This window comes from Dipodomys spectabilis, unplaced genomic scaffold, assembly GCF_019054845.1.
Source record: "Dipodomys spectabilis isolate Male_0828 unplaced genomic scaffold, ASM1905484v1 ptg000205l, whole genome shotgun sequence".
Classification (NCBI taxonomy): Eukaryota; Metazoa; Chordata; class Mammalia; order Rodentia; family Heteromyidae; genus Dipodomys; species Dipodomys spectabilis.
In genome coordinates this window covers 764,959-790,055 of record NW_024870882.1, presented here as the reverse complement: position 1 = coordinate 790,055, position 25,097 = coordinate 764,959, and positions in this window count along the sequence as shown.

Genomic DNA, 25,097 nt, shown 5'->3' with positions numbered 1-25,097 from the left:
TTCTCTATTTTAGTAAAGTAAGTCATTGGAATTTTAATGAGAATTGCATTGAATGTGTTTATTAATTTTGGCAGTATGGCCATTTTCACCATATTAATTCTGCCTATCCGGGAACATGGGAAGTCTTTCCATTTCCTGGTATCCTCTAAGATTCCTTTTTTTAGGCTTTTATAGTTTTCATGAAATAGACCCTTTACATCTTTGGTTAGGTTACTTCCTAAATACTTTATTTTTGAGGTTATTTTGAATGAGGTTGTTTCCTTGATGTCCATTTCTGTTTGTAATTTGTTGGTTTACAGAAAGCCAACTGATTTTTGTGGGTTAATTTTGTATCCTGGTACTTTGCCAACTTGGTTTATAAGCTCTAAGTGTTTGGGGATGGAGCTTTAGGGATCGTTATTTTATAAAATAATGCCATCTGCAAAAAGAGAGAGTATATATTCTTCCTCTCCTATGTGGGTCCTTTCAATGTATTTTTCTTTCCTTATTGCTCCGGCTAAAAATTCCAGAACTATATTGAAGAGTGGAGAGAGTGTGCATCCTTGCCTTGTTCCTGTTTTTAAGGGAATTGGTTGTAGTTTTTCCCTACTAAGCATAATATTGGCTTTTGATCTGCCATGTAAGGTTTTTATTGTCTTATGAAATGTTCCTTCTATTCCTATTTTTTCCAGAGCTTTTAACATGAATGAGTGTTGAATTTTATCAAAATCATTTTCCAAATCAATGGAGATAATCATGTGGTTCTTGACCTTGGATCTGTTTGTTTAGCTCTTCTGTTTTTATTCCTAATGCTCTTTCCCTTTCCATGGCATTCTCTATCAAAGCAAGTGGTCCTTTAACTCTTTCTGAAGAGAAACAATCTCTTTCTTGAGCCTGATATTTTCCTGTTCTCTTTTCTTGGCCTCATCTTCTATGACTCAGCATATCCCCGTCTTCTCTGCTAACTACTCATTCTTTCTTACTCTGTTGCTTTGAATTAGTAGTGACACTTTTCAAAGCTTACAATTGACATGTACTTCAACCTAATATATTCTTATATCAGGTCCAGCTCCTTTTCCTTTTTTTTCCTTTTTATTTTGGGTCGGGTCGTGGGGCCTGAACTCTGGCCTTGACACTGTCCCTCAGCTCTTCACCTCAAGGCTAGCGCTCTACCACTTGATCCACATTGCCACTTCTGGCTTTTTTCTTTTTGCTTATGTGGTGCTGAACAATCGAACCCAGGGTATCATGCGTGCAAGGCAAGCACTCTACCACTGAGCCACCTTCCCAGCCTCCCAGCTCCTTTTTCATAGTCATAATTTCTTTATGAAATTCAGAGTTCCTTTGCAAGTTTCTCCAGAGCTATGAACACATTTTCCATGTGGTAAATGTGATTACTTAACCTGTCATTTACATTTTCCATGTGGTTAATGTGCTTACTTAACCTGTCATTTACATTTTCCATGTGGTTAATGTGCTTACTTAACCTGTCATTTTCTATCATTCTTCTCCTTAGACATTCCTTTTCCTAATGTCCATTTTGCTTGCATTAAGCTCACTGATCTAGTCCTAGAGGTTCCCTACTGCCATTTTCAAATTAATTGTACTGTCTTTACCAAATGTTTCTTGATCCCTATTCTGGTGCTCCTACCAAAACTCAAACTCCCTTCTTAGACTTGTTTTTTTTCAGGGTGTGTCTGTTATAAAACACCAACTGGGCAACCACTTTACCTCAAAACCTTCTAACTTTTCAAGCTTTCTTCTAATATCTGTGGCTGACTGCATAAAAAAGGCCATATTTAGGGCTCTTTGATTCTACAGGACTTAAAGATCTATAGCCTATAGGTCCTATAGGCTTCTGGGAGAAGTTCCAGAAAAAGCATTAGGGTACTTACTGGGGAACATTACCATCTCACTCACCTTAGATTGAAGACTTGGCTTTCTAGCCACTGCAGTATCCCTGCTAGCTGAACCTGGAAATAATTTGTAAGCACCTCCATACCACGACTGCTGTTAGTCTCAGCTTGGATAAGTCTGAGGAAAGACTTGCTCCAAATAGTCTTCTTAAATAGTGGGGCTACTGTCTGGTATAAGGACCACCGTCAAGTCACTGATAGTATTCATTGGCTTTTCTTCCAGGTGAAAAGCACCTGTAAAATTTGCTGACAGTCATCCCAGATGTGCTTGTGTGTGAAAATTACTGTCTCTAATGAAGTAATGAGCCCCTGTTTTTTTTCTGAAAAGGATGGATTTTGCTGTTTCCAGTTATACAGGTCACTACTTGTAAAGGGAACATATATTAGAAAGGTCCCCTGCCCATCATCTCCTCCATGTTCCTCTCTCAAGGGTAATAAGGGTAACATACCACATTGTACCACCTCAGTCTGGTACAAGTAACCACTTTTGGTATGGGAGGACTTATTTGAGTTGCTGATGACAAAGAATAGGAGAGAAAGTACATCAGTGCATCTTCCTCTGAGGGATTCTGTAAACATGGGGGAGAATATTTTTGGATATGACTACCTAAGGCTTGTTCTCCCATCCTGAGAAAAGGAGTAAACAGGTGCATACAGGACACAGATAGAACTATCAGCATACATACAAAGACCAAGAGCCACAGACACTTAACCCACATGTGCCATACCTCTCAATGTTGACCTCTACAGGAAGTCCTAGATGACAGAAAGGATGTCCCAGATTGCCTCTTGAGGAGGCCACAGATGACCTCTGGAGGATGTCACATATGTCCTCCCTAGGAGGCCCTAGATGACCTCTCATGGAGGTTCCAAATGGATTCCCAAGGAAGTGTCAGATGACCTCCAAAGGAGTTTCCAGATGTCTTTTCAATGAGGCTGAGATTACCTCTCAAGTAGTTCCCAGATGGCCACTCAAAGAGGCCACATATGAACTCCAGAGGAAGTTCCAGGTAACCCTCTTGAGAAAACAACAGTTGACCTCCAAAGAAAGTCCTATAGAGCTTCTCAAGGAAGTCCCAGATGATGTCCAAAGACAGTCATAGTTTTCTCATCATGGTAGCCTGAGATGACCTCCCAAAGAAGCTCCAGATGACCTCAGGAGGTAGTTCTAGATTGCCTCTTACGAAAGCCCCAATGACTACTTTTGAAGAGGTCTCAGATGGCCTCCTGAGGAAGCCCCAGATGACCTCTGGAGAAAGTCCAAGATGGCCCATGGAGAAGGACCCAGATGACCTTCACCGTAGGTCTCAGATGGCTTCTCAAGGAAGTCGCAGATGTACTCTTGATGAGGTTCCAGATGGCTTCCCATGGAAGCCCTACCTTATCACTCAAGTAGGTTCCAGATGGCGTCCCAAGGAAGCCACAAATAGTTTTCACAGGCGCCCAAAACAAGCTGACAAGCTTGCCAAGATGCACCTCTAGAGGTACATAATGACTTTTGTCCATGTTGGACCTCTGGAGACAAACACTCGAGGTAGACTCTCAACCCTTAGGGCTGACACTCTCACCTATGTGGATTTTTCCCTGGGGCCAAGGCCTGATGCAATCCAAATGGATTATCTCAAGGGAGTCTTCAAAAATAAGGAACTGTATAGATCACGAAAATCTATCAAGACATGTTTTATATAATAAATGTTCTCCCAACCACCAATTCCCAAAATTATGATATCTAAAGTTCCAAACATCAAAGGGAAAGCCTCTTTTCCTCTTTTCTTTGTTTCTCTTTCGCTACAGACCTATACTTCTTTCGAGGTCTTTCCCTTTTTCCCTTCTACCAGTTCCTTCTTCTCTTTAGGACTCTCCACTCTCCAGAAACCTGAACTGCTTTGCAAGGCTCGTAGGTTGCCATCCTTCACCTTCTGCCATCCCTCAACTTCCTCTCCACCCAGATCTTTCCCCTTTTGCTATCACACCACTTCCTTCCTTCCAGGACTTTTTTTCCTTTTTCTCTCACTTTCTATTGCTCAGAACTAGCAGCCAATATAAAGTCTGTACCACTTCTCCACTCCAACTGCCTGTTTTCAACTATCACATCCCAAACTGCCCACAGCCCAATCACTTCTTAACAGCTCAACACGTGGTGATTAATGCACCAGTCCCTCACACAGGATGCTTCACCTTCTTTGGTGGCATTCTTTGTCCTCTCCAGCTGGCTAGGAGATGGGCCTATGCTGATTATCAGACCCTATAGATTACGGGCCCTGCTGATTATTATAGTATCCTACTTGGGAACTAGTAGCAATTGAAATTGGAAATCTGATTGTGGTATTACAAGCTCATTGTGACACCACAAGCCCATTTTGACATCATCACTACCACGATATAACAAACCCCTTGTGACAACATTGTCATTGTGACATCATGATTCCATTGTGACATCTCAAATCTATAATTACCTCTTATCTCCTTTGAAAAATAACAGGCCCTTTTCAAAATCACAGTCCCCTTGTGTACTCATATCCTTGTTGTGAACTGACAGTTGAGATCAGACATGCCATTATCACATGAAAAATTGTTTGTGACATCCTCAACAGTATGACATCACATTTTCATTATGACAGCATCAGCTCATGGTGACATCACCAAATTCAATGACAGAATCGCATTATGACAACAATTCTCGTTGTGACATCATAGACACATTGTGAATGCCTATTCTGTGATTTCATTGTATTTCAAATGTGGCATTAGAGTTGATATCAGAAACGTATTTTTGTGCCTACATAACCATTTTGACATCATAATCACTTTGTGACATCACAGTACCATTGTGAAATCTCTAACACAATATGACATCACAAACCTCTCTTGTCCTCATAACTTTTGTGACATGCTGACATTGTGATATCTTTGACCTCTTTGCCCTCATAATTGGTTTCAACCTCATATTTCATGTATGACTTGAGATAATAGAAGTAAACTGTGACATCATGACCATTGTGACATCACACTGACAGATGTCATGATCATGGTGTCACATTGTGACATCACAAAAGGTTTTTATGTCACAATTAATTGGTGATGCCATACGGTAAGGAGTCTATGATGTCACAATTGATTAGTGATATCCAAATGGCATAACGGAACTCATTTGTCATGAAATCACAGAGAATATGAGCTCACAACAGACTGTGGTATCTCCAAAGTCATGTATTTTCACAAATGTCATGAAGTCCTGGGAGGATTGCGATGTCACAATGTGACACAATGTTTATGATGTCTGTCAGTGTGATATCACAATGGTCATGATGTCACAGTGGATTTCTGATATCATATATCATAACTGCAATATTATAAGGTTGAAAACAGATTATGAGCTCATAAAGGGCCTAAGACACCACAATTGCTGCACATCACAAGACTTAGGACAGGGCAGGTTTGTGATATCATAGTGTATTATTGATATCACCATGGCACTGTGATGTCACAAAGTGATTGTGATGCCATATATTTATGAGATCACAATATATTTCTGACATCAACCCACATGCCACATTTGAAATAGAATGAAATAAGAGAATAGGCATTTACAATGTGTTTATGACATCACACTGACAATAAATGTCATAATGTTATGAGGTCATTGTAAATTGGTGATGTTGCAAGGAGGTAATTGTGTAATAAAGAATATGTGTTGTCACACTGGTGAAGGGGTAACAAAGGGTTTGTGATGTTACAATGGCATATATGAATTCAATTGTCATGTGTTCACAATGAGGATATGGGTACCCAAAGGGACTATGATGTCACATATGCCATGTGTGTTTTCAAAGGTACTTAGGGGTTATGATAACTTTATGATACACAGTTGTGATGAGGTCACGATGGGCTTTTGATGTCATAATGATTTTGTAATATCTCAAACACAAGTCTATTTTCAATTGTTACTATTTCACAATGTGCATACAAGTTCACAGAATGAGCTGGAAGCACTAATGGACATGAATTTTTTAAAATTTTAGGAGGTCATTTTAGGTTTGTGAATATACAATGGGACAGTGATATCACCATGACAATGTCAACTCATTACATCATGTCAAAATATTGTTTTGGTGTCACAATTAGTTGATGATTCCACATTGGTGGTGAGATCACAAAATATTGGTGATGTGTTGGGCATGTCAAAATGACATGATGATTCTCGTTTGTTTTAACTTACAATGAGTATATGAGTTCACAAAGGGACTGTGGTTTCTCCAAAATTATGTGTTGTCACACATATATTGAAATCCTAAAAAGTTTGTGATGTCAGAATTTGACACAATGGATATGACATCTGGCAGTGTGATGACACCATGGTTATGATGTCACTGGGAATTTGTGATATCAAATGTCATATGTGAAATCTAATGAGGTCGCCATCAGATTATGAGGACAAAAGGCTTAAGGTATCAGAATTGCAGCATGTCACAAAAGTTATGATGAGAGGATAGGTTTGTGATATCATGGCTGGTTAGTAATATCACAATGGCAATATGATATACAAAGGGATTGTGATGTCACAATGGTTATGAGTTCCTGATTTGTTTATGATATCAACCTACATGCCTCATTTGAAATAGAATGAAATCACAGAAAAGGCATTCATTATGTGTCTATGATGTCACCATGACAATGTGAAGTTATAATTCTATCATATCATTGTAATTTTGTGATTTCACAATGAGTAGATGGTATAAAAATGATAATGTGATGTCACAATTATGATGATCTCACAAACTGTTTTTGATGTCAAAATGTCATGTCTGATTCTCAATTGTCAATATTTCACAGTGGGGCTTTGAGTACACAAAGGGCCTCTCATATCACAAAGCTATGTATTTTTCAAATGTTATGAGGTTATAATAGATCTGGAATGTCACTATGTGATCCTGGTATCAAAAACAACAATGTGAAGTCAAAATGGGTTTGTGATGTCACAGTGGTGATTAGGTCACAATGGGTTAGTAATGTCACCAGTTTGTAATATCACAATTATTTGTCCAATTTCAATTGCTACTAGTTGACCATGAGGACACTGTAATAACCAGAAGTGTCCCTATAATCCATGAGAACAGATAGTCATCATTGCCTCTTAGTCTGGACCAATGGGGGGGGGGTGCATGGCACTGGAGGGGGCAGGACATGCTGCTGAAGGAGATAGGATATCAAGCCCCACATGGTGACCTGCCAAGAAGTCATTTGGCATGAATACTTGGTAAGTGGTAATTGAAAACTGGAAGGCAAGAACCTTATTGCAGTTGGGGAAGGGTACAGCCTATATATAAGTTGCATTTTCAGATCAAGAGAAGGGGTGAGAGAAAGGTTAAAGGCCTGGATGGAAAGTGATGAGACTGCTGTAGGGCAAAAAACTGAGAGGAGAGGAAATTGAGAGAGAGCAGGAGGTGAAGGACAGCAACTGGCCACCTGGACAAGGCAGGGCAGGCCTGTCAAGAGCAGAGCAGCCTGAAGAGAAGAATGGAATAGTGGAAGGAAAAAATGGAAAGACCTGAAAGGTAGGACAGATCTGTAGAGAAGAAGAATGAAGAGAAAGGAAAAAGCCTTGTCCTTTGAAGTGGGGAGCTTTGGAGATCATTATTTTGTGTGTTGGTTGTTTGCAGACCAGTTAACAAATGGCTGAACTGCTCTTCGGAGGTCTGAGGGTTCATGGTTGAGACTGAATTTAGCTCTCGGCATCCACCCCAGGCTAAGGTAGTCGCTTGTTACAAAATTTATGAGGACAAGACAGGTTTGTGATGTTACATTGCATTAATGATATCACAATGTCAATATGAGGTCTCAAAGGGATTGTAATGTCACAATGATGGTGTGGTCACAATGGGATTCTGAAATCAACCTATATGCCACATTTGCAATAGAATGAAATCACAGAATAGACAATAGTATTGTCTCTAGGACCTCACAATGAAAATGTGATGTCATAATGCCATGATGTCATTGTCATTTTGAGATGTAACAATGGGCTGATGGTATTATAACAACAATGTGATCTCACTCTGGAGATGATGTCATGCGTTTGTAATGGTACACTGACATGTCTGAGGTCAATTGTCTTTGTTCATAATGACGACATGGTTACCCAAAGGGACCATGATATCACAAAAAAACATGTGCTTTTTCAAAGGTGCTAAGCGGTCACAACAGTTTTGGGATGTCACACGGTAATCATGATATCACTGTGGCAATATGATGTCACAATGGGTTTGTGATGTCAAGTGGTGATAAGGTCACACTTGGATAGTGATGTCACAATTAATGTGTAATATCACCATTACATGTCCAATTTCATTCTACTAGATCACAATGAAGATACGAGTTCACGTAAGGAGCTAGAAGTCAGAAAGGCCATGAATTTTGTAAAATATTATGAGGACAAAATAGGCTGGTGAAAATGCAATGCAACAGGGATATCCCATTGGCAATGTGATGCTACCATTATATGAGATAGTATTGTTTTGAAGTCACAAATGGTGATGCCATACAGGTGATGAGGTCACATAGGTTTGTGATTTCACAATAGGATGGTGATGTCACAATCTCATGCAAGATCTCTAATTGACAATGACTATATAAGTTCACGAGGGATAATGATGTATCCAAAGGCATATATTGGCACAAGTGTAATGAGACTTAACATGTTTGTGATGTCCTCATGTGACTCAGTGGTCAAGACATCTGGCAGTATGATGTCCCAGTGATCATGATATCACAGTGGATTTTTGATATCACATGTCATACCTGAAGTATTATGAGTTAAACAATTTATGAACTCAGAGAGGCCAAAGAGATCACACTGTCAGCATGTCAAAAAATTTATGATGATAAGACTGTTTTGTGATGTCACAGTGGGTTAGTGATATCAGAATGGCAATGTGGTGTCATCAAGGTATTGTGATAGTATAATGCTTATGTGGTCACAATGTATTTCTGATATCAACCCACCTGCAATACTTGAAATAGAATGAGATCACAGAATCGGCATTCCAATATGGATTTGTGACATCACAATTACATGTGATTTGATGTCATTGTTGTTTTATGATGTCATGATGGGCTGTTGTTATCATAATGACAATGTGATGTTACACTGGCAATGATGTCACAAAGGTATTGCGATGTTAAAATGGCATGCTTGATCTCAATTGTCATTAGCTCAACATGAGGATATGAGTACACAAAAGGCTTGTCATGTCACAAAGGCCATGCTTTCTTTCAAATCTTCTGAGGTCATAATAGTTTTGGGATTTCACAATGTGATAATGTTGGTACAATAGCAATGTGATTACACAATGAGTTTGTGATGTCTCCGAGGTGGTGAGGTCACAAAGAGTTAATGATATCTCATCAAGTTTGTAATATAACAGTGACATATACAATTTCAATTTCTTCTAATTCACTATGAGGATACTATAATAACTAGTGGGGCCAGAGTTATCCGTGGGAGCTGATATTCATTGTAAATTCTTGGCTTGGCCCACCAGAGAGTGTGGGGAATGCCGCCAAAGGTGGAGGTGTCAAGCCTCATGCCGTGAGCTGTCAAGAAGTGATTGAGCATTGGGCAGTTTTGGAAGTGATACTTGACAACTGTTTGGCAGGAGATCCGTTGGAGGGAGGAGGTGTACAGCCTATATATAAATTGCATTTTCAGAGCATTGTAAGGGGAGATAAAAATGGGAGTTACCCGGATGGAAGAAAGTGGTGAGACAGCAGGAAAGGAAAAACCTGAGAAGAGAGGAAGCTGGGGGAGAGCAGAAGGTTGGCAAGTGGTCACTGGGGCAGAGTAGGGCAGGCCTGTGGAGAGTGGAGAGACCTGAAAAGAAGAAGGAAGTGGTAGAAGGGAACAAAGGAAAGACCAGTAAGGAATGACAGGTCTGTAGAGAAGTAGGGAAGAATGGAAAAGAAAAAAGCCTTGCCCATTGAGGTTTGGAGCTTTGGAGATCATAATTTTGTGGTTGGTGGTTTGCAGAAAAATTAAGAAAGGATGGGGCTGCCCATTGGAGGTCTAAGGTTTGGTCAAGGCTGCTCTTAAACCTGGGTATCCTGTCCAGGATAAGGTAATCAGAGTCCCCTTTCTAGTGAAAAATGGTTTATTGTATTAAATGTAACTCGATGGTTTTTCTCCTTGCCTTAGAGGTCATATGTACATGAGTTCACAGAAAGAGCTTGAAGTCTCAAAGTCCATGAATTTTCTAAGATCTGATGCCATAACAGGTTTGCAAAAACACAATGGGAGAGTGATATCACAACAGCAATACCACAATATCATGTCAAAATAATGATTTGATAGAACAATTATTTGTTGATGTCATTCTCATTATGAGGTCACAATAAGTTTGTGATGTCACAATGGTTTCACGATGTCAGAGTGGCATGGGAGATCTCAACTGTCATTAATTGGTAATGAATATATGAGTTAAAAAAAGGGACTGTAATGTCTCCAAAGGCATGTTTTGTTACAAATGTGATGCCATTCTAACAGGCTTGTGAGGTTACAATGTGACACAATGGTCATGACATCTGGCAGTTTGATGTCACCAGGGATTTCTGATATCACCTGTCATACCAGAATATCAGATTGAAAACATATTATGAGCTCACAAAAGGCCTAATATATGGCAATGGCAGTATGTCACAAAACTTATAAGGACAGGACTGGTTTGTGATGGCACAGAAGGTTAATGATATCACAATGGCAATGTGATGTCACAAAGGATTGTGATATCACAAAGGTTATATGGTCAAAATGGGTTTCTGAAATAGAATGAATTCACAGAATAGGCCTTCACACTGTTAAGTCTCTGATGTAACAATGTTACTGTAATTTATAATGCTATGATGCCATTGTCGTTTGGTTATGTCACAATGAGCTGATGGTGTCATAATGACAATTTGATATCATTGCTGATTTATGATGTTACAATGGTTATGAGGTCACATTATGTTTCTGATATAAACACACATGTCAAATTTGAAATAGAATGAAAAACCTGGGCGCCTGTGGCTCACGCCTGTAATCCTAGCTACTACAGAGTCTGAGATCTGAGGATCGCGGTTCAAAGCCAACTCAGGCTGGAAAGTCTATGAGAATCTTATTCCCAATAAAAACCATTAGAAAACCGGAAGTGGCTCTGTGGCTCAAGCGATAGAGCGCTCGCCTAGAGCTGAAGAGCAGGGACAGCATCCAAGCCCAGAGTTCAAGCCCCACGACCTACAAAAAATAAAATTAAAAACAGTCATTCACAATCTTTTTATAACATCACAATGACAATGTGATCTCATAATGCTATATTGTCCTTGTAGTTTTGTCATGTCAAAAGTAGTTGATGCTGTCATAATGACAATGTTATGTCATTCTGGTGATGTCATAAAGGGTTCATGATGTTAAATTGGCATGTCTGATATCAATTGACAGTTCATAATGAGGGTATAGTTCCACAAAGGGACTGTGTTGTCACAAAGGGCATGTGTTTTTTCAAAGGTGCTAAGAGGTCCTAATAGGTTTGCAATGTCACAATGTGATAGTGATGTCAAATGGCAATGAAAGCTCACAATGGTTTTATAATGACACATTGGTGATGAAATCAAATAGTTTTGTGAAGTCACATCTCATAATCTCATGTCCAATTTCACATGTCCAATGAGGATATGAGTTCACAGAATAAGACAAGTATAAATGGCCATGAATTTTCTAAAATGCTATGAAGACATACTAGGTTTTTGAAAACACAATGGGACAGTGATATCACGATGGCAATGTCATGTTGCAGTATGATGACTTAATACTGTTTTGATATCATAATTTGTGATGCCACACTCATGAGTTCACAAGAAATGTGCGATGTCACAATGGGTTGGTGATATCAAAATGACACATGTGATTTCAATTTTCATTAACTCACAATGAGTACATGAGCTTACAAAGGGACTCTGATGTCTCCAAAGGCATGATTTTCACAAAAGTGATGAAGTCCTAACAGGTGTGTGTTGTCAGAATGTGACAAAATGCTCATAACATCTATCAGTGTGATGTCACCATGATCTAGATGTCACACTGGATTTGAGTGTCACATTTTATACCTGGATTGGGTTTGAGATTGGAATTTCACAGTGGGTTAGTGTTATCACTATGGAAATGTGGGGTCACAAAGGGATTGTGCTATTACAATGTCTATTAGATCACAATGTGTTTCTACTATAATAGGTTTGTGCTGTCACAATTGGTTGGAAATGTCACAATGGCATGCCAGATCTCAAATGTCATTAATTCACAATGAAGATATGAGTTCACAAAGGGACTGTGTTGTCTCTAAAATCATGTGTTTCACAAATATGATGAAGTCCTAACAGATTTGTTTTTTTTTTTAATTTAATTTTATTTTATTTGAGAACATACTGTACAGAGGTGTTACAATTACATGTGCAGGATAATGCATACATTTCTTACCAAGCATTGCAGCCTCCTCCTTTGTTTACCCTTCACCTGCCTTCCCAGCCCTACCCCTCCCCCCCACCCAATCATACACCCCCTCCCCCCCCACCGACATTGTAAAGCTGGTTTTGACATGACATTTTGTACTTCTCATTGTTGCAACAGGTCCACCTGAATCCTTAAAAGACTTGTTTGTCCCCATCTCCTCCACATGTTATACTGACATCAAATATAGTGAAAGCGGGGGTTACACTGTGGGAGAGGGACATACAAAGCAACAAAGAAATAATCTTATAAATGCGTTAGAAACACATGCATGAAGGAAACAAAAACATTAAAATACATATTTGTGGTTTCGTTTTCCTAACATCACATTCTCTGACTTTTTCCGCTTGACTCATATCTATACTAGATATTGCAAATAAGGGAAACCATGGGACCTATGTTTCTTTGGGCCTGGCTTACTTCACTTATTATAATTTTTTCCAAGCCTTTCCACTTCCTAACAAATGTGGAAATGCCATTCTTTCTGATGGAGGCATAGAATTCCATTGTGTATATATACCACATCTTCTTGATCCATTCATCTACTGAGGGGCATCAGGGTTGGTTCCATATCTTAGCTATGGTAAATAATGCTGCAATAAACAGTTGTGCTGGTAGCGTTAGTGTGGCCTTGTTTGTGATCATTTGGGTAAATGCCCAAAAGTGGGATTGCTGGGTCATTGGGGAGCTCTATGTGGAGTCTTTTGAGGAACCTCCATACTGCTTTCCAAAGTGGTTGAACAAGTTTACATTCCCACCAACAATGAAGTAAGGTTCCTTTCTGTCCACATCCCCTCCAGCATCTGTTGTTGTTAGAGTTCTTGATTTTTGCTGTTCTAACTGGAGTGAGGTGATATCTCAATGTTGTTTTGGTTTGCATTTCTTTTATGGCTAGGGATGTTGAACATTTCTTCATGTGTCTATTGGCCATCCTTCTTTCTTCTTCAGAGAAGCTTCTCTTTAAGTCTTTCGCCGACTTACTTATTGGGCAGTTGTTTCTTTGAGGATTTGTTGTTGGGTGGTTTAATTTTTTGAGTTCCAAGTATGTTTTAGATATGAGACCCTTGTCCGTTGTATGGCTAGTAAAGATCTTCTCCCAGTCCGTGGGCTTTCTATTGATCTTGCTAGCTATGTCATTTGCCCTGCAGAAGCTCTGCAACCTTATACAATCCCATTTGTCCAGCCTTTCTTTGATTTGTTGTGTTTCCGGGTCTCTATTCAGAAAATTTCGGCCTGAGCCCAGGAGACCCAGGGTTTCTCCTAGTCCATCCTGTAATGTTTTCAGAGTGTCTGCTTTGAGTTCAAGGTCTTTGATCCATTTGGAGTTGATTCTGGTGCAGGGTGATATATAAGGATCTAGCTTTAGTTTTCTACATGTAGTTAACCAGTTTTGCCAGCACCATTTACTGAAGAGGCTGTCTGTCTTCCATTCTATTGTTTTAGCTCCCTTATCGAAGATTAGATGGCTATAGGTCTGTAGGTTCATTTCTGGGTTTTCAATTCTATTCCATTGGTCCTGAGGTCTGTTCTTATGCCAATACCAAGCTGTTTTGATTACTATGGCTTTATAGTAGAGTTTGAAATTTGGTATTGATATTCCTCCAGCAGTGTTCTTTCCGTTGAGGAGCGTTTTTGCTATTCTGGGTCTTTTATTGTTCCATATGAATTTTTGGATTGCCTCTTCTATTTCCTTGAAGAATGAGGGTGGAATTTTGATAGGTATTGCGTTGAATTTGTAGATAGCCTTGGGAAGTATTGCCATTTTCACGATGTTAATCTTTCCAATCCAGGAGCATGGGAGGTTTTGCCATTTTTTAAGTTCTGTGTTGATTTCCTTTTTCAAGATTTTAAAGTTTTCATCATAGAGGTCCTTCACTTCTTTAGTTAAGTTAATTCCTAGGTATTTTATTTTTTGTGGGGCTATTACAAATGGAGTTGCTTTCCTAATTTGAGCCACACTTTTCTCATTGTTGGCATACAGAAAAGCCATTGATTTTTGGGGGTTAATTTTATAACCTGCTACTTTGCCAAAGTTTTGAATCAGCTTGAGTAATTTGGGAGTGGAGTCTATGGGATTCTTTAAATACAAGATCATGTCATCTGCAAAGAGGGAGAGTTTTATTTCTTCTTTCCCTATTTGGATCCCCTTTATGTCTGCATCTTGTCATATTGCTGTAGCTAGGCATTCTAATACTAGATTGAAGAGAAGTGGAGAGAGTGGGCATCCTTGTCTTGTTCCTGAGTTAAAAGGAAATGGCTTTAGTTTTTCACCATTGAGTACAATGCTGGCTGTAGGTTTGTAATATACAGCCTTTATTGTATTGAGGAATGTTCCATGGATTCCTAATTTTTCCAAAACCTCCATCAGGAAGGGGTGTTGGATCTTGTCGAATGCTTTTTCTGCGTCTATTGAGATAACCATGTGGTTCTTATTCTTGCTCCTGTTGATGTGATGAATAATATTAATTGATTTGCGTATATTGAACCAGCTTTGCATCCCTGAAATGAATCCTGTTTGATCGTGGTGTTTGATTTTTTGGATGAATTGTTGAAGTCGGTTGGCCAAAATTTTGTTGAGAAGTTTTGCATCAATATTCATCAAAGAAATGGGTCTATAGTTCTCTTTCTTTGATGAGTCCCTGCCTGGTTTTGGGATGAGGGTTATGATGGCTTCATAGAATGTGTTCGGTAGTGAGCTTTCTCTTTCAATTTCATTGAAGAGTTGGAGGAGAATTGGTGTGAGCTCTGCTTTGAAGGCCTTGTAAAATTCCGCTGTAAAACCATCTGGTCCTGGACTTTTTTTAGCTGGGAGGTCTCTTATTGCTGTTTCTATTTCAATGCTTGATATGGGCCTGTTAAGATAGTTTACCTCATCTTGGTTTAGTTTTGGCATGTCAATATTTGCTAGGAAGAGGTCCATTTCTGTCAAGTTCTCAAACTTATTAGCATAAAGTTTTGAGAAGTATTCCCTTATAATGTTCTGAATCTTGCTTGTTTCCATGGTGATGTTTCCATTCTCATCTCTGAGTTTATTAATTTGGGTGTGTTCTCTTCTTTTTCTGATAAGATTTGCTAAGGGTCTGTCAATTTTTTTAAGTTTTTCGAAGAACCAACTCTTTGTTTTGTTGAGTCTTTCTATAGTTTTTTTGGATTCTAATACACTTAATTCTGATTTAATTTTGATTATTTCTTTCCGTCTACTGGATTGGGGTTTATCTTGCTGCTCTTTTTCAAGTAGGTTTAGATGTGTCATTAAATTGTTAGTTTCAGATCTCTCCAATTTGTTGATGTAGGAGCTCAGAGATATAAACTTGCCTCTGAGTACTGCCTTTGCTGTGTCCCAGAGGAGCTGCTATTTTGTTTGTTCATTTTTGTTGAATAGCATGAACATTTGAATTTCCTTTCTAATCTCTTCCATGACCCACTCATGATTCAGCAGTGTGTTGTTCAGCCTCCATGTGATACCGGACTTTCTTTGGTGGCTTTTGGTGTTGAGTTCTAATTTTATTCCCTTGTGGTCAGAGAGAATGCAAGGTATAACTTCAATGTTTCTGAATTTAGACAAGTTTGCTTTGTGGCCTAAAATGTGGTCTATTTTAGAAAACGTTCCATGTGCTGCTGAGAAAAACGTGTATTCTGATGCTGCTGGGTGAAATGTTCGGTAAATGCCTGTTAAGTCTAGTTGATCTATGCAGCTGTTTAGATCTGCGGTTTCTCTGTTGAGTTTTTGCCGAGTTGATCTATCTAGTGGGGAGAGTGGTGTGTTAAAATCCCCAACAATTAATGTCTTTGGATCTATATGGGATTTGAGGGAAAGTAGTGTTTCTTTGATACATTTGGGTGCTCCATTGTTTGGCGAATAGATATTTAGAATTGTAATATCCTCCTGAAGGAGAGATCCTTTAATTAGTATGTAGCGACCTTCTTTATCTCTTTTCACGAATTTTAATTTGAAGTCTATTTTATCAGATATTAGGATTGCAACTCCCGCCTGTTTATGCGGTCCGTTTGCTTGGTAGATTTTGTTCCAGCCTTTAACATTGAAAATGTGTTTGTTTTTATGGGGAAGATGTGACTCCTGCAGGCAGCAGATAGAAGGGTCTTGTTTTTTAATCCAACTAGACAGTCTATGTCACTTAATTGGAGAGTTCAGTCCGTTAACATTAAGAGATAGGACTGAGAGGTATTTGGGAGTTCCTGCCATGTTATCCACCTTCTTGGGGGTTGCGAAAACTGGGTTCTTCCTATGGTTCTTGGATTCTCAGTTTGGGTGCAGTTTCTTGGCCTTTATTGCGGTCTTGTTGGTTTTCTATGTGTAGGACATCTTTAAGAATCTTTTGTAGGGCTGGTTTGGTGGAGATGTATTGTTTCAATTTTTCTTTGCTATGGAAGGTTTTTATTTGGCCTTCAGTTATGAAGGAGAGTTTAGCTGGGTACAGTATTCTTGGTTGATAGTTGTTTGTTTTTAGGGCATGGCATACATCATTCCAGGCTCTTCTTGCTTTGATTGTCTCTGCTGAAAAATCTGAGGTGATTCTAATTGGTTTCCCTTTATAAGTGATTACCCTTTTCTCTCTGACAGCTTTAAGGATCTTTTCCTTGTTCTGAGTTGATCCTGTGTGGAGTATAATGTGGCGGGGGGATGTCCTATTCTGGTCTGGTCTATTTGGGGTTCTAAAGGCTTCTTGTATCTGGACAGGCCTATCTTTTTGCATGTTTGGGAAGTTCTCTGTTAGGATCCTGTTAAACAAATTTCCTAGACCATTAACTTCTGTTTCTAGGTGCTCCTCTACACCCATTATCCTTAGATTAGGCCTTCTGATGGTGTCTTCCAGGTGTTGGATAGATCTATCATATTTCTTGGACTTGTCTTGGATGGTTGTATGTTCTTTCTCTATAATATCTAGACTGTCTTCAATCCCTGAGATTCGATCTTCTGCATGGTCTAACCTGCTGTCAAGACTCTCTACTTTGTTTTTTATCTCTTTTCCTTCTAGTTGGTCAGCTTTGATGGCTTCAAGTTCTTTGTTGAAGCTCTGTTTTAGGTCTTGTATGAATTTCTTTACTTCCTTAATTTGATGTTCAGTGTTTGTCCTCAAATTGCTTAGTTGATTCGTTATGGTTTCTTTGGGCTCCCATTCCTTCTGTTGGGTTCCATTCAGCATTCCCTTTGTGGTCTCCCTGACTTCCTTCAGCTCTTTGTTAATGGATTCCATGAATGCCTTTAGTGATCTTTGTGTGTTCTCTACCTGGTCTCTCAATTCCTGTATTACTCTTTGATTAGCTTCCTCCCGTTCGTGGGATTCCTGCAGATCTCTTTGAGTGTTCTCAGCCTGCTCACGCCATTCCTCCCTTTCTCTTTGAGTATTCTCAAGTTGTTCACGCAAATCCTCTATCAGTTTTTGAGTAGCTTCCTCACGCTTATGATATTCCTGTATAAACTTCTGGGATGCCTCCTCTCTCTCCCTATCACGCTCATACAGAGTCCTTTGTACGTTGTCAAACTTTTCATTCATCATGTTTGCCAGCAGTGTTTGTAGAGCTGTTTGGGAACTCTCCTCTGGATTATTCATTATCTGTTCTAACCCCTGATTATCAAGATTGGGAATTGAGATACCCGAATTTGCCATTATTCTTGTGTTTTTCCGGCTTACTCTGCCCATTTGAGATGAAGATAGCACCAGTTTGTGCTAGAACACTATCTTAAGGCAACCATCAACCAAAGTTTGCATTTGTACAGTCAATAGTCTACAGATACACTCTAGTTCAACAGATACATCTATTCGACATCAAACAACTATATGTTAAAGGGCTTCGAACCACAGAGAAGAATTTGGAAAACCAGAAATTATTAGGGTTAGGGAGAGATGTGGGTAAAAAATAGGAATAGATTGGTGTGGGGAGGCACAGGGAGAGTTAACTATGTCCTAATCACAATGCAGGAAATAGGTTGGGTAGGATGCAAGTAGAGAGAGAGAGAAAAAGAAGAAAGGGAAAGGGGAATGAAAAGAGACCAGAAAAAAAATAGAAACATAAAAATTAATGTTATTTTAGAGATTAAAAGACCATCTATTTATAGAGGAATATGAATATGTTGAGAGAAAGGGAGGGACATAGAGGAGATGAGAAAAACTTTAAAAAAATGCTTAAAATATTATATAGGTATAAAGAGGTAGTACTGCTATTAATGAATTTAAGTCTCAGAGATTTTGAATTGAGTAATAAGTTTGTGGATTAAGTGTGTACACAATGGGGGATAGGGTCTACTGGTTAACTACGGGTTTATCTGAGGATGTGCAGGACAAGAGTTAAGTCACATAAAGCAGAACAAAGAGGAAAAGATGGAAAGGATAGGAAAGTGAGAAGAAAACATCAGAAGTTCAGTAGAGCTAGAAAAAAAAAACAAAAAGATAATTAAGAATGAAAGAAAAAGAGAAAGAAGACAAATAAAGAAAGGGAAACACACATTCACATATTCCTAAAATAAAAATTATAAGAGGAGAAAAAAAAGTTAATGGAAAACAATTATTTTTTCAGAAGAGGCAAAAATTAAAGATTAATAAAAGTTTTAGAAAAGCAAAAAAAAATTTTTTTTATATATATAAGGTAACAAAAAACGAAAAAAAAAAACAAAACAAAAAAAAGAAAAAAAGAAAAGAAGAAGAAGAAAAAAAAAGTTCTTTGATTTTTTTGGGGGGGGAGGGGTGGGAAGAGTCCTGTATCTCCCTTTTGTCTGTAACCAGAGTCTGGTTGGAGTCTCTGGTCAGCTTGAGGTCCTGTGGCTTGATTGGTTTCTTAAGTCAGTTTGTTGGAACAGGCAGAAAAATGCTCTGCTTTACCCAAGATTTTGAGATCCCCCTCCCAGGTTAGTTTACTGGGAGGGTGATCTGCTTTGAGAATCACAAAAGAGGGGGATGCAGTGATGAGGCTAGGTTCTGGGTAGAGTTGAGGCCTTTCAACGAACAGTAGCTTTTCCCTGGGGCTATTTTGTGAAAAAAACTCACAGCACCCAGCCTGGAGCCATTCTCAGGGTTTCTGTTATTCAATTGATTGTGGTGGCTGCTAGAGGGAGGGGCAGCCTCTGGCTCTGGTTACCCAGTGAGGAGTGCCACTCCAATGGCTGGCGCCTGAGCTGGGTGACTTTTCCCTGGATGGAACTGAGTCTGTGAGGTCACTTCGCCGTTAAGTTCTTGTGACCTGCTAAATGACTAGTTTTATTCCAAGGCCTGAGCTGGAGCTAGCAGCTCCGCCGAGCTTTGTCGGTATCCAAGATGGAGATCACCGGTGCTGGGGTGGGGAGGGGTGGGCTTCCCTCCTCTGCTCCCAGAGAAGGAGTGAGGAAGTCGGGCTTCTACTCACTCAGAGTCTTGGATCCCGGGTCGTCTCTGGTCTGCAAAGTGCAGGATGAAGTTGTCCGCTCCTTGTCGGTTCTTGCTGGTGTTGAGTAGAATCCGCTCGTCCGCTGCGTCTGGCTCCTTCGTCCCGGACTGTGTCTCAGGTATGCCTCTGCAGGGGTGGTCACCGCTGCGACCCTGCCACCACAGCGGCAGCTGCTCAGATGTGTCTGCTTGGCTTCCCCTCTCTTGACTAACTCTCTGTCCTGTGATGGCACACTTGGTGTGATTCTCTGGCTTGGGTCTGTTCACTGGAACTCTGAAACTGTTTTCTATGCAAGATCTTGTTCAGATTCCAGCTTCTCCTCCGCCATCTTCCCGGAACTTCAGTCCTAACAGATTTGTGAGTTCATAATGTGCCACCATGGTCTTGATGTCTATCAATGTGATGTCACAATGTTCATGATGTCAGAGTCAATTTCTGATATCATATGTCATACCTGAATTATTATGAGTTTCAAAACAGATTATAAATTTACTAAAAGCCTAAAATATCCTAATGGCAGTATATCACACAAGTTATGACTAAGTTATGACCTCCTCATCAGTATGGCATCACCAATTGTGATATGAGAACATTATTATAACATGATGTTGAGACATCACATTGTCATTGTGAAATCACGGTTCCGTTGGGTTTTCACATAGTATGGCCTCACACTATGAAGCTTCTTCTATCAACTGGTATCCTCTTATTGAATTATGAGTAATTGAAATTGGATATATCATTCTGATATTATAAACAAACTGTGACATCACAAAGCCGTTGTGACCTCATCACCACTTTGACATCAAAAACCCAATGGGACATCTCATTTCCATTGTGACATTATGGATCACATTGTGACATTCCAAAACTATTTCGACTTATTACCACCTTTGAAAACACACATGGCCTCTGTGACATCACAGAACCTTTTGTGTATCCATACCTTCATGGGGAACTGATGACAACTGACATCAGACATACCAAGGAAACATAACAAATCCTTTCTGACATCATAATTGTGACATCATGTTGTCATTATGACACCATCAGTTCATTTTGACATGTAAAACTACAATGACATCATAGTATTGCAACATCACATTGTTATTCTGATGTCATAGACACGTTGTTTTTGCCTATTATGTTATTGATTCTATTTCTAATGTGGCATGTCAGTTGATATCAGAAACCCATTGTGTGTTCATGACCATTTTGATATCATGACGCCTTAGTTCCATCACATTGCCATTGTGATGTCACATTGCCAAATTGATGTCACAAAAGGATTTTGCTACGACAATGGTTATGACATCACAATGAGTTTCTGATATCAACCCACATGCCACATTTCAAATACAATGAAATTACAGATTAGGCATTCATAATGTGACTATGATATCACAATGACATAATGGAAAATGTTATAATGTCATTGCCATTTTGTGATGTCACCATAAGCTAAAGATGTCATAACAACAATGTGATGTTACACCAGTTATGATGTCACACAGGGTTTATAATGTTACAATGGTTATGAGGTCACAATGTATTTCTGATATCAACTGACATGCCACATTTTAAATAGAATGAAATCACAGGTTATACATTCACAATGTGTCTAAGACAGCAAAATGGCAATGCGATGTCATAATGCTATGAGGTCACTGTAGCTTGTTGATGTCACAATGTGCTGATGGTGTCATAATGATTGATATCACACTGGTGATGATGTCACAAATGGTTTGTGATGTCACAATGGTATGTGAGATCTTAATTGCTATTAGTTTACAGTGAGGACATGAGAATGAATTCACCATGACATACACAAATGAACTGTGATGACACAAATACCATGTTTTTTGTCAGAAGTGTTAAAGTTCCTAACAGGTTTTGGTTGTCAAAGTGTTAATGATATAAAAATGGGTTAATGATGTCAAAACTAGTTTGTAATATCACATATTATTTCAAATTTCAGTTGCTACACAATGATACAAGTTCACAGAAGGAGCTTCATGTCCCAAAGAACATGCATTTTCTAACATGTGATTAGGTCATAATAGGTTTGTGAAAGCATGATGGTACAGTAATATCACAATTGCAATATGATATCAAAATCTAATTAATTGGTGATGCCATAATAGTGATGAGTTCAAAATTGTTTTGTGATGTCACAATAGATTCATGATGTGACCATGGCATTCCAGACCTCAATTGTCATTAACTCAAAATGAGTATGAAAATTTAGAACAGGCTTGTGAGGATTCCAATGCATTTGTTGGCACACATGCGATGAAGTCAGAACAGATTTGTGAGGTGAAAATGTGACACAATGTTCATTACATCTAGCAGTGTGATGTCACTATGCTCATGGTGTCAAAGTATAGTTCTAATATTTCATGTCATTCCTGAAATAATATGAGGTCGAAAATAGATTGAGCTATCAATGGACCTAACATAACACAGTGGCAACATGTCACAAAACTTTTGAGGACAGGACATGTTTGTTGTCACAATTTCAATGCTACACCACAAAGGAATTGTGATGTCTCAATGGTTATGAAGTAAAAATGTGTTTTTGATATTAACCCACATGCCACATTTGAAATATAATGAAATCATAATAGGCATTCATAATGTATATGTGATGTCATAATGACAATGTGATGTCATAGTGGTAAGATGTCATTACAGATTTGTGATGTCACAATGAGCTGATATTGTCATAATGACAATGTGATGTCACACCGATGATTATATTGTAAATCCTTTGTGATATTTCTTTGACATATCTGATCTCAATTGACTTCACAATGAGGATATGGATACACAAAGGGACTGTCATGTCACAAAGGCCATGTGGTTTTTCAAAGGTGCTAAAGATGTCATAATGGATTTGGGAGGTCTCAAGGTGATTATAATGTCACAACAGCAATGTGATATCACAATGGCACACATGACAGCCAAGAGCTGTGTGATCAACGACTATAGAAGGAACCAGCCTCGGGTAGAACCTAGGGCTCAGGGTGGGTCACCAGGTTTCAATTATCCCCAGTCTCATCGGGTTTATTTTCTGGTCAGATAAGAAGAAGGTTTCCAAGGGCTAGGGAGGTATTGGAGTGAGAGAGTTTCAAGGGGGGGCAAGGGATAAGTAGGAATTTGAAGAGAGACAATGATCCTAGGTCATGTGTGTCAGGACATTGGAGCCATGACCTCACCTGACAACATAGACTACCAGCCTTTGATCCAGCCACACTGCTATTAAAAAAGTCCTGGCACCTTGGGTTTATCATTTACAACCTGGCTGCCGTTCACTGCAGGATGCCTGTGCAATACATCCTTGGGGAATAAGACTTTCCAGGGCTAAATCTGACGATCCCACCCCCGGTGTTCATTCCTTCACCAAAGACTGAGCTAAGCATGCCACTGCCACAGGACAGCCTGGGAATGAGTGAAGGGAGTGGGTCTCTTGGCTGGCTCAGTCTTTAGACTAGATGGCAGTTCTGGGATTCAGAGAGGGCAGGCTGAAGGTGGGGCAGAACTGGGTAGATGCTGGTGGGAAAACCAGAGGCACTGGGCTCTGAGCAGGGTTGTTTCTTTGATAATACTCACAACATAGGAACATTTCTGGGATAGAGAAGCCCTTTTCACCTCCCCAAGAGGGACCTAGATCCCCCCCAGTCTCCTTGACCAGGAATCCCTTTGCTTCCCATATCATGTGGTTGGATAACTAGACCTTACCTCACTGCCCAGTGTTCAGGCAGGACAGCGAGAGATCCTGATTCTTTGATAAGGTCAGGGGATCTTCAGTATGAGATTGTACTTGAATGTCCCAACTTGGTACATGGTCAGTCCCATCTAAGACTGCCATGATGTAGGACATAGAATTTAGAGAATCAGAGCTGGATGAGGTCTGTTCTGGGAGACTTTATTATGTGTTAGCTTTGAGCCCCCGTGTGCCCACTTGCTTCCCTTTCTTAGGTGGGTCTATGCTAGAAAAAGCTTGAGTCCAGGGCGTGGATCTTGTCTTTTATGCTCCAAGATAGCACTCTTCCATTTGTATCAGAGCTCCACTTCCAGCCCTTTGGGGTGTTTAATTGGAAATAAATTCTCACTGGCTTTGCTGCTAAGTGGCATCCAACTGCAGTCCTCAGATTTCAGTCTCCTGAGGGGGGAGGATGACAGGAATGGACAAGTTTGTTTGGCTGGGTGCCAGTAGCTCATGGCTGTTATCCCAGCTACTCAGGAGCTGAGATCTGAGGATCACGGGTCAATACCATCTTGGTCAGGAAAGACCCTGAGACTCTTACGCAAAGGAATTGCCAGAAAATCAGAAGCTGTGCTGTGGCTCAAGCAATTGAGTGCTTGCCTTAAGCTGAAGAGCTCAGGGACAGCATCCAGGCCCAGAGATCAAGCCCCAAAACATAAAAAAGAAAGAAAGACATCTTTGCCTGCAAATGGTGGTGGAGGTGTGGGGGTGTGGGGAGGGTGCTGTGTTTGGGAGACCAAGTGCTCGCCTCACTGTACAGATATTTGTAAGAACTCCTCAAGTTTGCCCCAGTTTGAAGCCACAGCTTCAAGAGGTCGTGTCCTGTGACAGGCAGGGAGTGGGCAAAGGGGTGCAGGTGTGAGATTGTTGTGTCTTTATTTTCTCCATTGAAGAATAGATTTGGATGCTGGGTATCAAAATCTGAAGCGACGGGTTGCAAAAATTTTGGGGCCTGATGAGATGGGTTTCCTCTGTGTATATGAAGGTGGCTGAAGCCGGAAGCCACCCGTGGCTCACAACTCTCATCCTAGCTACTCAGAAGGCTGAGATGTGAGGACTGTTGTTTCATGTCAGCTTGTGCAGAGTAGTCTGTAAGACTTGATGATAGACCACTAGAGAACAGGAAGTGTTGCTTTGGCCCAAGTGGGAGAGTGCTCACCTTCAGCTGAATTGCTGAGGGACAGCAGCTTGGCCCAGAGTTCAAACCCCTTGACCAACAACAAAAAAAGAGGTGACTAAGTTTTCCACATAGCAGTGTGTATGGTAGGAAATGCCATGCTGGTCTATGAGAAATTCCAGATATGTGTGAGGCTCAATGTATTGTCTATAGTGGGTCTGATGTCAGTACTGCCACCTTTAAGGGGTGGGATCTGATCCTAATTGAGGGAGTTCATGTTTCTTTCCTCCTTGGGCTATCCTGTGTATATGTGTGTGTGTGTGTGTGTGTGTGTGTGTGTGTGTCTGTCTGTCTGTCTGTCTGTCTGTCTGTGTCTGTGTCTGTGTGTGAATGGAGGTAAAA